Genomic DNA, 11,520 nt, shown 5'->3' on the forward strand with positions numbered 1-11,520 from the left:
CAGTCGTCCAAGAACGTCGCGGGTAAGCCCCAGCGCACCTCCGCTTATAACGCAGGCTATTTTGACCGACGGTGATTTCATTTAGCCACAGAAGGTATAGAGTGCGTTGGTGGACACTCTACAGCCGCTGTGCGTACACACCGCCGGAACTGTGCATTATCCTTGCATAATCATTTTTCCCTACCCGTATGTTTCCGCAGGAGATGTGTAGGATTGAGCTGAGCCGCTTGGTCACCAGGGGCCGCAACACACATTTGGGCGAGCTAAGCCTCTCGATGGGCGGATCTCAGCCTGGGAGAGGAAACGAAGGAGTGCTCGCATGAATGCGAGAGAGAGGAGAGCCCGAGCCGCCTGAACACCAGTGACCGCTTCACACATTTGGGTGAGCTAAGCCTCTCGATGGGCGGATTTCGGGCCTGGAATTGGTTACGCGCACTGAGGAATGCACGAATGATAGCGAGCGAAAGGAAGTCTTGGGTTGCCTGGACACCATCGACCGCAACACACATTTGGGTGAGCTAAATCTCTCGATGGGCGAATTCCGGGCGTGGGAGAGGACGCGAAAAATTTTTCGAACGAAGGAATCCTCATGCGAGAGTACGCGGTAGCGCTCGGAACGCTCGTGTCCTTTGTCACATGCATTCATCCATCCATTCAGTTCATTCAATTCTATCCTACATGTGTGTAAGGGCACCGTAAGCGGAACGCTACGTATAGTGCGGATGCAATCAGAGAACCTAAGGGGAAGAGTAACAAGGGTCGCGGTTCGCCGAGAGTCGGCCAGCGAGAGGAAGGTTCAGGCCGGCCGGTCTCGATCCACTGCCCGGCAAGTACAGTGAGAGGGAAAGATCGAGCTCGGGATGCTGTGAAGAGCGAGCGCGAGAGAGGGGATCAAAGAAGAAGCCGCGGGTCGGAATCCGGGAGAGAGCAGAGAAGCGAGCGTAATGCGTCCGAGATTAGAGGTCACTGATTGGGAATCGCGCGTCATGTTAATGCGATTTTAATTGAATTTAATTAAATTAATGAAATGTAAAGAAATTAAAATGTAATACAATTCAAAATTTATCAAAATCTAAAATTTACAGAAAACTAGAATTGATGTTTCGTGTTTGAAGAACCACATTAATATTATAATTAAGAATTCATACGAACCAAAACCTTGAATTTTAAATTGGCCACGAAAATTAATTTTAAAGGTAATTAAATACAATTTTCGCGAAAGAAAGTTGGTGCAGATTGCTTTCAAAATTAATTATCAGAGAGAGAGGTAGATGTATGGAAAATGTAGCATGTATTAGAATTGGATTAGCGAAATTTGGATTTTTAGATTAAGCACGAAAGCTAGCAGTTTTAAGCGCCTCGTTAGACGGGTGAGAGGCGCGTACAAGCGGATGATGAACGGATTAAGTCACCCGCTCGCAGGTAGCGGCCGAAACTGGGTCAGTGGGTCAGCCGTCGGTTGGCGTCTAAAGGGGGTGCGAGCGAACCGTGCTCGTGTACGAAGGGTCCGAAGCTGCCGGTCTGAAGGGGCTTCGCGCGCGGTTCCTTTTTAGTCGCCTTTTACGACAAGCCAAGGAGGCTGGAGACGTATTCTGTAACCCCCCGCTTCCAGGGGAGGATGGGATGTAGTCTTCCACAGTAAATGTGTTAGAGCTAGAAGTTTCCAGGATTTAAGATTAGTGACAAATTAAGCTTTATGATTTGGGGTTGCGAAATTGTGTTGATGTTAGACTTGAGACCCGGCAGGAGTTCTGGATTTGGATTTTAAATTTGAATTTAAATTGAGGGTAGAGTTGATCACGGGAATCGTAGTCTAAAAGTAATTAAATATAATTTGTGCGGATGCGATGTAGATGAATAAATGCTCGTTATCTTAGAATTAAAGTTATGGGGAGGTTAAAATGGGTGATCAAGGAGAAGAATTGTACTTGAAATTAAGGGGGTTCTGAGAATCTTGAATTAAGATAACATAACACATAGAAACTGAAAGTTTAAAAGTAAAAGCAGATGTGTACAGTAAGAATGGGTGTGGATCCTGCGTAGAAAGTAAAAGGTGAAAATAGTGGAGAAATAAAAACATAAATAAAGAAATAAATGGAGGAATAGGGAAAAAGGACGGTAGAGAACAACGAAAAACAGCCAGAAAGAGCTGTAAGCGGAAAGTTTGTAAAGCGGCATACGGTACATTTGGAGTTAAGCTGTACCGGGTGTCGGGTAGGGTAGGCGATAAAGTAGGTGATGGGTAATAAACGGGCAATGAGGAGCAAGGCGCTAAAGGAGGCGACGTAGGGTAAAAGCGGTGCGAGTTCGCAAGGAATAATAGAGTAATAGAGTAAAAGTACAGTGAAGCAGTAAAGCAGAGTAAGGCAGTAGCATAAACTAGGAGGCCTGCTCGAGCGACCAGAAGGAGACAAAGGAGAATGGAAACAATCAGGAAAATAAAGAAGTCGGAGTTTTATTGTTCACGTGAAACGTAGCTGACAAAAAATAAATATGCAGAGGGACGCTGACGGGCGCGGGAGTCATGTCGGAAAAGTACCCGTGCCTGACTATCAAGGTGTAGTGGGTGTGTTGGAGATGCCGCATGGAGGGAGGTACATATTCGCGTACAGCAGGAGGGTCCAAAAAAATAGAGGAGATAGGATCATGGTTCGTCGAGAGTCGGCCAGCAAGAGGAAGAATCGGGCCGATCGATCTCGCCCCACTGCCCAGCAGGTACAGCAAGAGGGAAAGATCAAGCACGGAATGCCGCAAAGAACGAGCGCCGGGGGGGAGATCAGAGAAGAAGCCGCGAGTCGGGATCCGGAGGAGAGCCGAGACGCGAGCATAATGCGTCCGAGATTCGAGGGAGCTAACTGGAGATCGTACGCCGCAGAAAATGCGATTTAAATTAAATTTGATTAAATTGATTAAGATGTAATTTGAGAAATGTAATAGAGTTCAAAGTTCAACAAAATCTAAAATTGGCAGGGAACTAGAATTGCTGATCCACAGTTGAAGACCGCGATAATATTATAATTGAGAGTTGATACGGGTCAAACCTTGAATTTTAAACTTATCATTAAATACGGAGGTAATTAGATACAATTTCCGCGAGAGAAAGTTGGTGCGGATTGCTTTCAAAATTTGTTTCCAGAGAGAGAAGTAGGTGTTCGGAAAAAGGAGCATACCTTAGAATTGTGTTATCAAGATTGGAATTTAAGATTAGACGTGAGAACTAGAAGTATTAGGGCGCCTCGTCAGGCGGGTGAGACGCACGTACAAGCAGGTGATGAGCGGATTACGTCACCCACTCGCAGGTAGCGGCCGGAACCGGGTCAACGAGTCACCCATCGGCCGGTGTCCTAAGGGATGCGAACGGGCCTCATCCGTGCATGTCGGCTTGTTGCTGCCTATCTAGAGGGGCTAAACGCGCGGTGCCTTTTAAGTCGCCTTTGATGACAGGCTTGGGAGGCTGGAGACGTATACTGTAACCCCCGCCTCCAGGGGAGACTTGATTCTATACTTCCACAGCAAATAGGATCTGATATAATCGAAAGTCTGGTCTATGCTTTATTAAGTCAACACCCTTGACCGTTATTGATCAGTGAGTGCAATTGATTTAATTGTAATTTATTCACGTTATTAATGTTGACTAGATTAGGTCCTTTCATTGAAGGCTTGGTAAGTTTTGGGTTGCCGGGCTTTGTTGAAGACGACCACGAGACCCCTGCTTCGATCGAGGGGAGGCGAGAAAGCGAGGGGAGTGTGCCGAAGCGCGTGTCTCGAAAGCGAGGCTCAAGGATGAGGGACTACCTCTCGCAGGTTCCCCCAGCCACAACGATTGCCGGGCGCTCTGGATATAAATTGGGGCACCTCGTAGGGGCCTTCATTTAGTACATTTCTAACTGGGGAAGTCGCTAGTTCGCGCTGTTTGTGCTGCTCCAAATCGAAGCTTGGAGCAATACGCGTGTGTCGATACGTGCGCCGTGGTGCAGTGAGGGGTTATTGTGCATAACTAAGCGCAGCAGATCAGCACAGCACACCACAGCACACTGCTCATCCTCGCAGCGAAAAGGACCCGCTGTCGCCGACAACGCCCACGCGCCAACGCGTCTATAGCAGAGGCGGGTGAAGAAGAAGAGGAAGGAGGAGTAAAACAGAGGAAGAGCGACGCAGCCGATCACTATCAGTCATCCTACGACAAGCATCGCTGAGTAAGTAAGTATTGAGTGATCATTTGTCGATTAACGTTTATCGCACCATCCTTGTTTGTTCAGCCTGCCCGTTTAAACACTACTATTGTTGCTGATGTTGGTGTTAGTTCCGCTGCCGTTGCTCCTATTAATACGTAGCTGGTTAGTCCTTGATTGTCAACCATGCTGGATATTGGCCGAATGCCGACTGTAAATAGCTGTTCGGTTTGCCGGAGTCCTGATACTAATTGCTTAGTTCTATCCTTACTCTTGATGAAGTTGATTGAATTAGTTCGATCTTGACTAGCTTAATTAATTAAATATATTCAGTTAAATCCTGGCTTGGCTTGACTTCGCTTCACGTTGTCGAGTGGTTCCATGACTTGTTTCTAATTCGGGTCAGGTCAGCCCGCTGTCCCGCTTCATCCTTGGATTGGGTTGTGTGAGTTGAATTAAGTTGATAGGGCAGGGCGGAGAGGGAGGGCGATGCACGCAGATTGATGCGAGTCAGTTGAAACAATCCCTTCCGTGCTATAGTTGTTCCCTTTTCTCCCCCTCTTTCCCCCTTTTTTTCCCTTCCCTTTTTTCTTCCTTTCTCTTATTCTCTTTCCCTTCCTTTCTTTTCCCCCTTTTGATTCAGATTTAAGTTATAGATCATAAGTCATTTGCTTCGCTTTCCGAACCCATGTTACTCATTGTTTGCTGTGGTTTAGGATCCTTGTACCGTGAGGGTCATAACCGGGGTTGTTATTGCCGTTACAAGTCGCAGTAAGTGTTGATCACTGCCATGTCAATTCAGTTCGTCTTAAATGTAGATCCTTGTACTTAAGAGTGCCCGTTTCCTTTTGTTCCGATAGCTACGTTACTGTGCTGCTAAATCTCCGAGCCGAAGAAGAAAGAGAAGAGGAAAACATGTCTGCGTTCAGCGTACTGCAGATCAATTTAAACAGATGCCGCGCGGCACAGGATCTCTTGTGGCAGGCCGTGAACGAGTTTCGCGCGGATATAGTCGTCATCAGTGAGCCGTTTAATCCTCATCCGAATTGGCATCAGGACAGGAGCAGCTCAGCCTGCGTGTGGTATACGAATCGTCCTAGCTGCGACATGGGGGTGACTAGAAAGGTGTTTGAGACAGACGGATGCGTGGCATTGGAGACTCGCGAGTTTGTGATAGTGAGTTGTTACTTCTCACCATCACTGACTATAGAAAGCTTTGAAGGTCAATTACGGGGTCTTGCGACATGTCTGTCAAGTGTTAGGAAACCGATTATAATCGCCGGGGATTTCAATGCCCGCTCTCCGCACTGGGGATCAGATCGCGTGGATTCACGCGGTCACCGTATGATGAATTTGATCGAGCAAGCAGGGCTGATGCCCGTGGCAAGTCAAGGAGGCCCGTCATTCGAGCGTGGTGGCGTGGGTTCTCGAATCGATGCCCTTGCGTGTAGCCGCAGCCTCCACGGTCGAATATCTAGGTCCACAGTGTCCACGCGCTATTCGGGGTCGGATCACCGCTATCTTCTTCATCGATTTAAAGCGAGACCAGAGGCTATTGGTTCGTTCGAGGATTCTCTTTGGGAGGCGAGACTAGGTCGCCCGGACATGGAGGCGTGGAGGGAAATAGTGAGCGGCCAGTTACCGATGCCAGGATCCCTGGATCCAACAGTTCAACGTAGTCAAGAGAGAGGAGCTGCAGCAGCCGGTCCATCGGAACAGTCCGCGCTACCGCCGCTGTGCACCGTGGCCGAAAGTGATGTGATTGAGGAGTTAGAGACGCTCTATCAGTCAACCCGTCCACCATTGCCGACCCGCAAGAGGAGGAAAATACAAAATGTACCATGGTGGAGCCAGGAGATAGCAGATCTTTGTCTCCAAGCAAAGCGTCTCCGCCACCGCTGGCAGGAGGTGGCTCGCCGGAGCCCGACGGCAGCACGACAGCAGGCGCACCCGTATCGCATGGAGATGCTGGAAAGCCGACGTGCCTTATCCTTGGCATTGCGTCGAGCTAAAGAGGCATCGTGGAGTGAGATGGTCTCGACTATCGAAGAAGATCCGTGGGGGAAACCCTACAAGGCGGTCATGAATCGTCTGAAGGGGAAGTCGCCCCTGGTTCGCCTCAACCGAGAGGAGTTCCACGCAACGGTGTCCGCGCTTTTCGTGGTGGAGCAGGAGCGACAAGAAGAGGCTGCCATCCCAAGGAGTAGTGCAGCAGAAGAAGAGGAGGAAGACGAAGCAAGAGGAGAAGAAGCAGCGCAGGCTTCATTGATCTGGCCTCGTCAGGAAGGAGCGTCAACGTCGTCGGCATCCAACGCACGCGAGATCGCGGGGGTAGCCGCAGGGTCAAGCGCTGTTCCTCCTAACACCAGAAAGAGATGCTGAAGCCCAGGGGAGGGCACCTCGCGCCAGGGGGACGTGTTCACGAACGAAGATGTGAGGTACGCAATGGGGATGTTGAAGAAAGGAAAAGCTCCGGGTCCAGATGAAATCCCTGGCGAGGCCGTTCACGTTCTGCGTAACACTGCATCCGGCTGGGTTTGTGCCCTTTTCAATTCCTGTCTGAGGCTAGGATACTTTCCAAGGGCTTGGAAAGTAGGGCGTCTGGCTTTAATACCGAAGGCCGGGAAAGCCTGTAATTCTCTTTCCGACCTTCGACCGCTTTGCATGCTGTCAGACATGGGGAAGTGTTTCGAATATGCTTTGCGCGTGTTAATGCTAGAAGCGATTCGCCTGTCTGGAGGGCTGTCGGTGCGTCAATTTGGGTTCACGGAGGGCAGATCAACTCATCAGGCGATGAAGGTGGTCATGTCGGAGTGGGATCGTGCGCGCAGAGGGCGAAATCACTGTCTGCTAATTACCCTGGATGTGAAAAATGCATTTAATACAGTGCGTTGGGACCGCATCCTGGCTGCAGCCGAGCGCCGTGGGTTTCCGACGATAATAATGGACATGTTACGTAGCTATTTAAGCGAGCGAAGAGTGGGATCCCGTACGCCAAGCGGCGAGTGGGTGCAAGCAGCTGTATTTGGTGGGGTGCCACAAGGATCAGTGTTGGGACCACTGTTGTGGAACCTATCGTACGACGGGCTGCTGGAGGTGCTGCTGCCACCAGGCGTGACAACCGTGGGTTTCGCGGATGACATGTCGCTGCTTATAGTAGCCCGATCGTTAGACAGAGTGCGCGAGCTGGCAGAACACGCCTTACGTGTGGTGGGGGCGTGGTACGAGAGAGAGAGACTGGTTCTCGCGAAAGAGAAAACTGAAGCAGTGCTCTTAACTGGGCGGCGCGTACCCGTCGGACTTGTACTATCGTACGAGGCCGCGATAATCAGGACATCGCGCTCGAGTAGGTACCTTGGTGTGATGTTCAGTAATAGCAGACTCTTCCATAGTCAAATGAGCCGGGTATGTGAGAAGGCAGTGAAAGTAGCGCAGCACCTCTCGTGGCTGCTACCGAATCCACGAGGATGCGGTCCGAAACCGCGTCTGCTGTATTACCGAGTGCTAGAATCTATAGTTTTGTATGCGTCTCCGGTATGGAGCGAGGCGGTGGAGTACGGATGTGTGAGACAGCGATTGACATCGACACAGCGGTTGGGGTTACTGCGCGTGACACGCGCGTATCGTACCGTTTCATCAGAGGCATTGTGCGCGCTGTCAGGTTGCATGCCGTGGGACTTGTTAATAAGGGCCAGGGCCGCTTTGTATGGGTACGAGGAGGCGGAGGACCCGGAAGAGCGCGTGAATCTGCCGCAGGTGGTGGAATATGACATCTTTGATCGCTGGCAAACTCGATGTACAACCTCGGAGAGCGGCGCCTGGACTCGCAGGCTGATTCCCAACATCGAGGCGTGGGTGGAGAGCAATGGAGCACGTTACCTAACCTATAATCTGGCGCAGGTGATGACAGGTCACGGATGCTTTGCTCATTATCTCCATCGGATAGGAAGAAGTCCGTCCCCGAGCTGCTGGTTTTGCGATCCTCCAGTGGACGATGATGCGTGCCACACAGTGTTTGTGTGTGATCGTTGGGCAGTGCAACGAACACTTCTATACCTGGAGGTAGGGGAGCTGACTCTAGAGTCGTTTGCAAGCTGTCTTCTGGATAGACGAAGGCGACGCTCTCTTATATCGTTTGTAACCGAGCTGATGACCAAAAAGGAGAGTGTGGAGAGAGCAAGAGAACGCGCAGGGTTAACGGTGCCTCGTCGAGTCCATCGGCGAGGCTCCCGTCACTCCCGCGGCACATGCGGATCCCGGGCGAGGGGTGGCCGCGGGCGCCGGTGAGGCCAGACCGGCGAAATTAATGGCATTAGTGAGGGCAAGCCAAACGCACGCACGTACTCAACCCGACCACCTAATTATGTTTGCGAGTATGTGAGTTAAGTATGTGAGTTTAGTATGTGTATTATTGTATCTGCGAGTTGATCGGTGAATTTATATGTCAAGAAAACATTTGTAAGGGAAGGTAAGGAGTTACGTAGAATGTTATTAATAAATGGACGCCTTGCAGGCATTATTGCTTGATCATAACTTAATGTTTGTGTTTACCCAGTTCAGTAATAGGAATGCTGTACTCGTGTCATAAAATAGGGCACATACACACAAGTTCGAAGGTAGGGTTCACTTATTGAGTTGATCATTACCGGCACAATCGATGCCAAGTATATTATTCGCGTGTCTGGAAAATTGAGGCGAAGTCGTACTCGTGAGGCCACGCTGAGCGAGAGCAGGGAGGAAGGGGAGCCGCGAAGGAGCACTTCCGCACGGGCAACTTACCAAGCCATACAAAATCCGACTTAAAAATTTAGTGGGTGCAGTATGCAGGCCAGGCAGTCCGAAGCCGGGTTAACGAGTTCCGTCACCTTTGGCAAATAGCAGTTGGGAAGGGCCCACACGGGGAGTACGGTAAGGAAAATCAACCGCGGATCGGAGTCCGGGAGAGGGTCGAGACGCGAGCTTAATACGCCTGAAACTCGAGGTCATCAATTGAAAATCATGCTGTGCAAAATGCAATTATGATTAAATTGATGAAACGCAATCTTGAAATAGTCAAAAATTCTAAAGTTGACAAGGAACCAGGGTCAATGATTCGTAGTTGAAGGACTATGTTAGTATTATGATTGAGAATTGAGAAGAGTCGTAGATTTGAATTAACTTATCATAAGAATAAAATTAAGAGGCAATTAATACAGTCCCGCGAAGGCAATTGATGCGAATCTTTCTCAAAATTAAGCGTTGCCAGGGAGATAGGTAGGTATTCGGACAATGAAGCATGTATTAGAGTTGAGTTTTCATGATTGGATTTAAAATTAGGCGTGAGAGCTAGAAGTTTTAAGCGTCTCGTCAAGCGGGTGAAAGGCGCGCACCGGCGGGCGATGAGCGTATTAAGTCGCCCACTCGCACGTAATGTCCAGAACTAAGTCGATGAGACGACCATCGGCCGATGTAAGAAGAAGTGCAAGCGAGCCGCGTCCGTATACGACGGCCTGAAGGCACCAATCTGGAGAGACTCCGCGCGAGGTCCCTTTTTAGTCGCCTTTTACGACAAGCCAGGGAGGCTGGAGACGTATTCTGTAACCCCCGCCTCCAGGGGAAATTCAATTCTATATTTCAAATCATAGCCCAGCAATGAACCAGGACACGAACGTGATGAGCCTGGAGTTTGAGGTTGCCGATTGACAGTCGTGCAACGCAGGAAATGCAATTATATTTAGGTTGATAGAAGGTAGTTTGCATAACAGAGTATGTTATAGTTCAACATTTCCAAATTAAGGACAACAGGGAGCTAGAGTTGATAATTCATAATTCATAATTATGAATCTATACTAGTGATTAGAAGTTGAGAGGGATTCGTAAATTGAGTTTTGTATTAACGTGGGAGTTGAAGCTAAGGGGCCATAAATGTAAGGTCACAAAATAGGCTGCTGATCACTATTTCAGGATTTAGGATCAGCAGAATGCTAGAAACGATGTTCGCAGAGTGAAAGGTTACATTAGAGTTATGAGAGGTTTCGTACTCTGGTTTTAGGTACATATGTGAGCTAGAAATTAGATTTAAGATTGGATGGATTCAACCGTTGATGAGCCGGTAATCGCAGTTGGTTATTTCCCTAGCTGCTTGCCCAAGCAGTTGCACAATTGAAGTTAGAGTATAATTGAGACTTCAGCAGGTCAGAGATCACCCGAACCGCGTGAGCCACTCGTTGGAGGCGAAGCGCCTCATCGAGAGATGGGAGAAACATGCGGACGAGCGACGAGCGAATTCCGCCGCCCGCTTGCGGGTGATGATAAAACAGGTCAGTGGATCAGCCATCAGTCAACGTCCAAGGAGTGTGGCCAAGTCGCGCCCATGCACGTGAAACCCGCCGTTAGCTATAATAAGGACTTCGCGCGCGACCCCTTTTGCTTCATTTTTAACGACGTCGGGCCAAGGAAGCTGGGGACGGATTCTACAATCCCCGCCTCCAAAGGGAGTTCAATTCAATTAATACAGTTCTCTACTTTGCTAGTTGGTCGGACAGACGAGCCATAGTGCCACAGGAGATATAAGAGATATGAAAGAAGCATTCATAGATTTAGGCTATACTTGGTTACATGAGGGTTTAGCACAATCGTTTGCATATTTCTGACAGAGAGCCCGATACTTGGTGAGCAGACGACAGCTTCCAGAAGCCATCGCCGGTTTGTAATTAACAGAGAGCAAACTATGTTTGAATTAGGTTATGCAATTGTGTTTGCGTTTGATTAGTTTATAATGTATGAAGCTGAAATTGAGACTAGGGTTGAGGCTGGGATTGAAATTAAAATTTCCTGGTTCAAACTTACCCTTCCTTCGGTTATTTGTGCGGGAGTGACATACCATTATGACAACCGTGGGCGGCTCGCAATGTGTGTTGCAGTTGCCCTTTCGTAAGACAGGCTGAGAAGGTGTCAAACTTGATTGATATGCCAAATCAGGGTTGATTAGCCGTCCAGATAAAAGGCAGCATCAACAATGGCAGCAGTGCACGTAACCTTCCATTGGTTCTCTCAAAACCTCATGTCACAGTTCTCATCTCGTGAGTCGGGTTGGGTAGATGTCAATTTAGATTTGGAAAGGCAGATCAGGGTGGACCAGTCGCCAAGATAAGGAGGCTGCATCAGCAATGCCCATAACACTCGAGGTCCTCGATGAATGTACGTCGCAGCCACGAAATAGAACCGCAAAGCACGCTTGCAGTAAAACATTAGTGAAGCGAGCTCGTATCACTGGTACACTTCCGTAACACTTATAGAACCGCACAGATTACGGGGAGACACAAAAAGAACGCGCACACACATGCACCAAAGAAGATAACCTAGCACT

Source organism: Osmia bicornis, unplaced genomic scaffold, assembly GCF_907164935.1.
Source record: "Osmia bicornis bicornis unplaced genomic scaffold, iOsmBic2.1, whole genome shotgun sequence".
In the NCBI taxonomy this organism is placed as follows: Eukaryota; Metazoa; Arthropoda; class Insecta; order Hymenoptera; family Megachilidae; genus Osmia; species Osmia bicornis.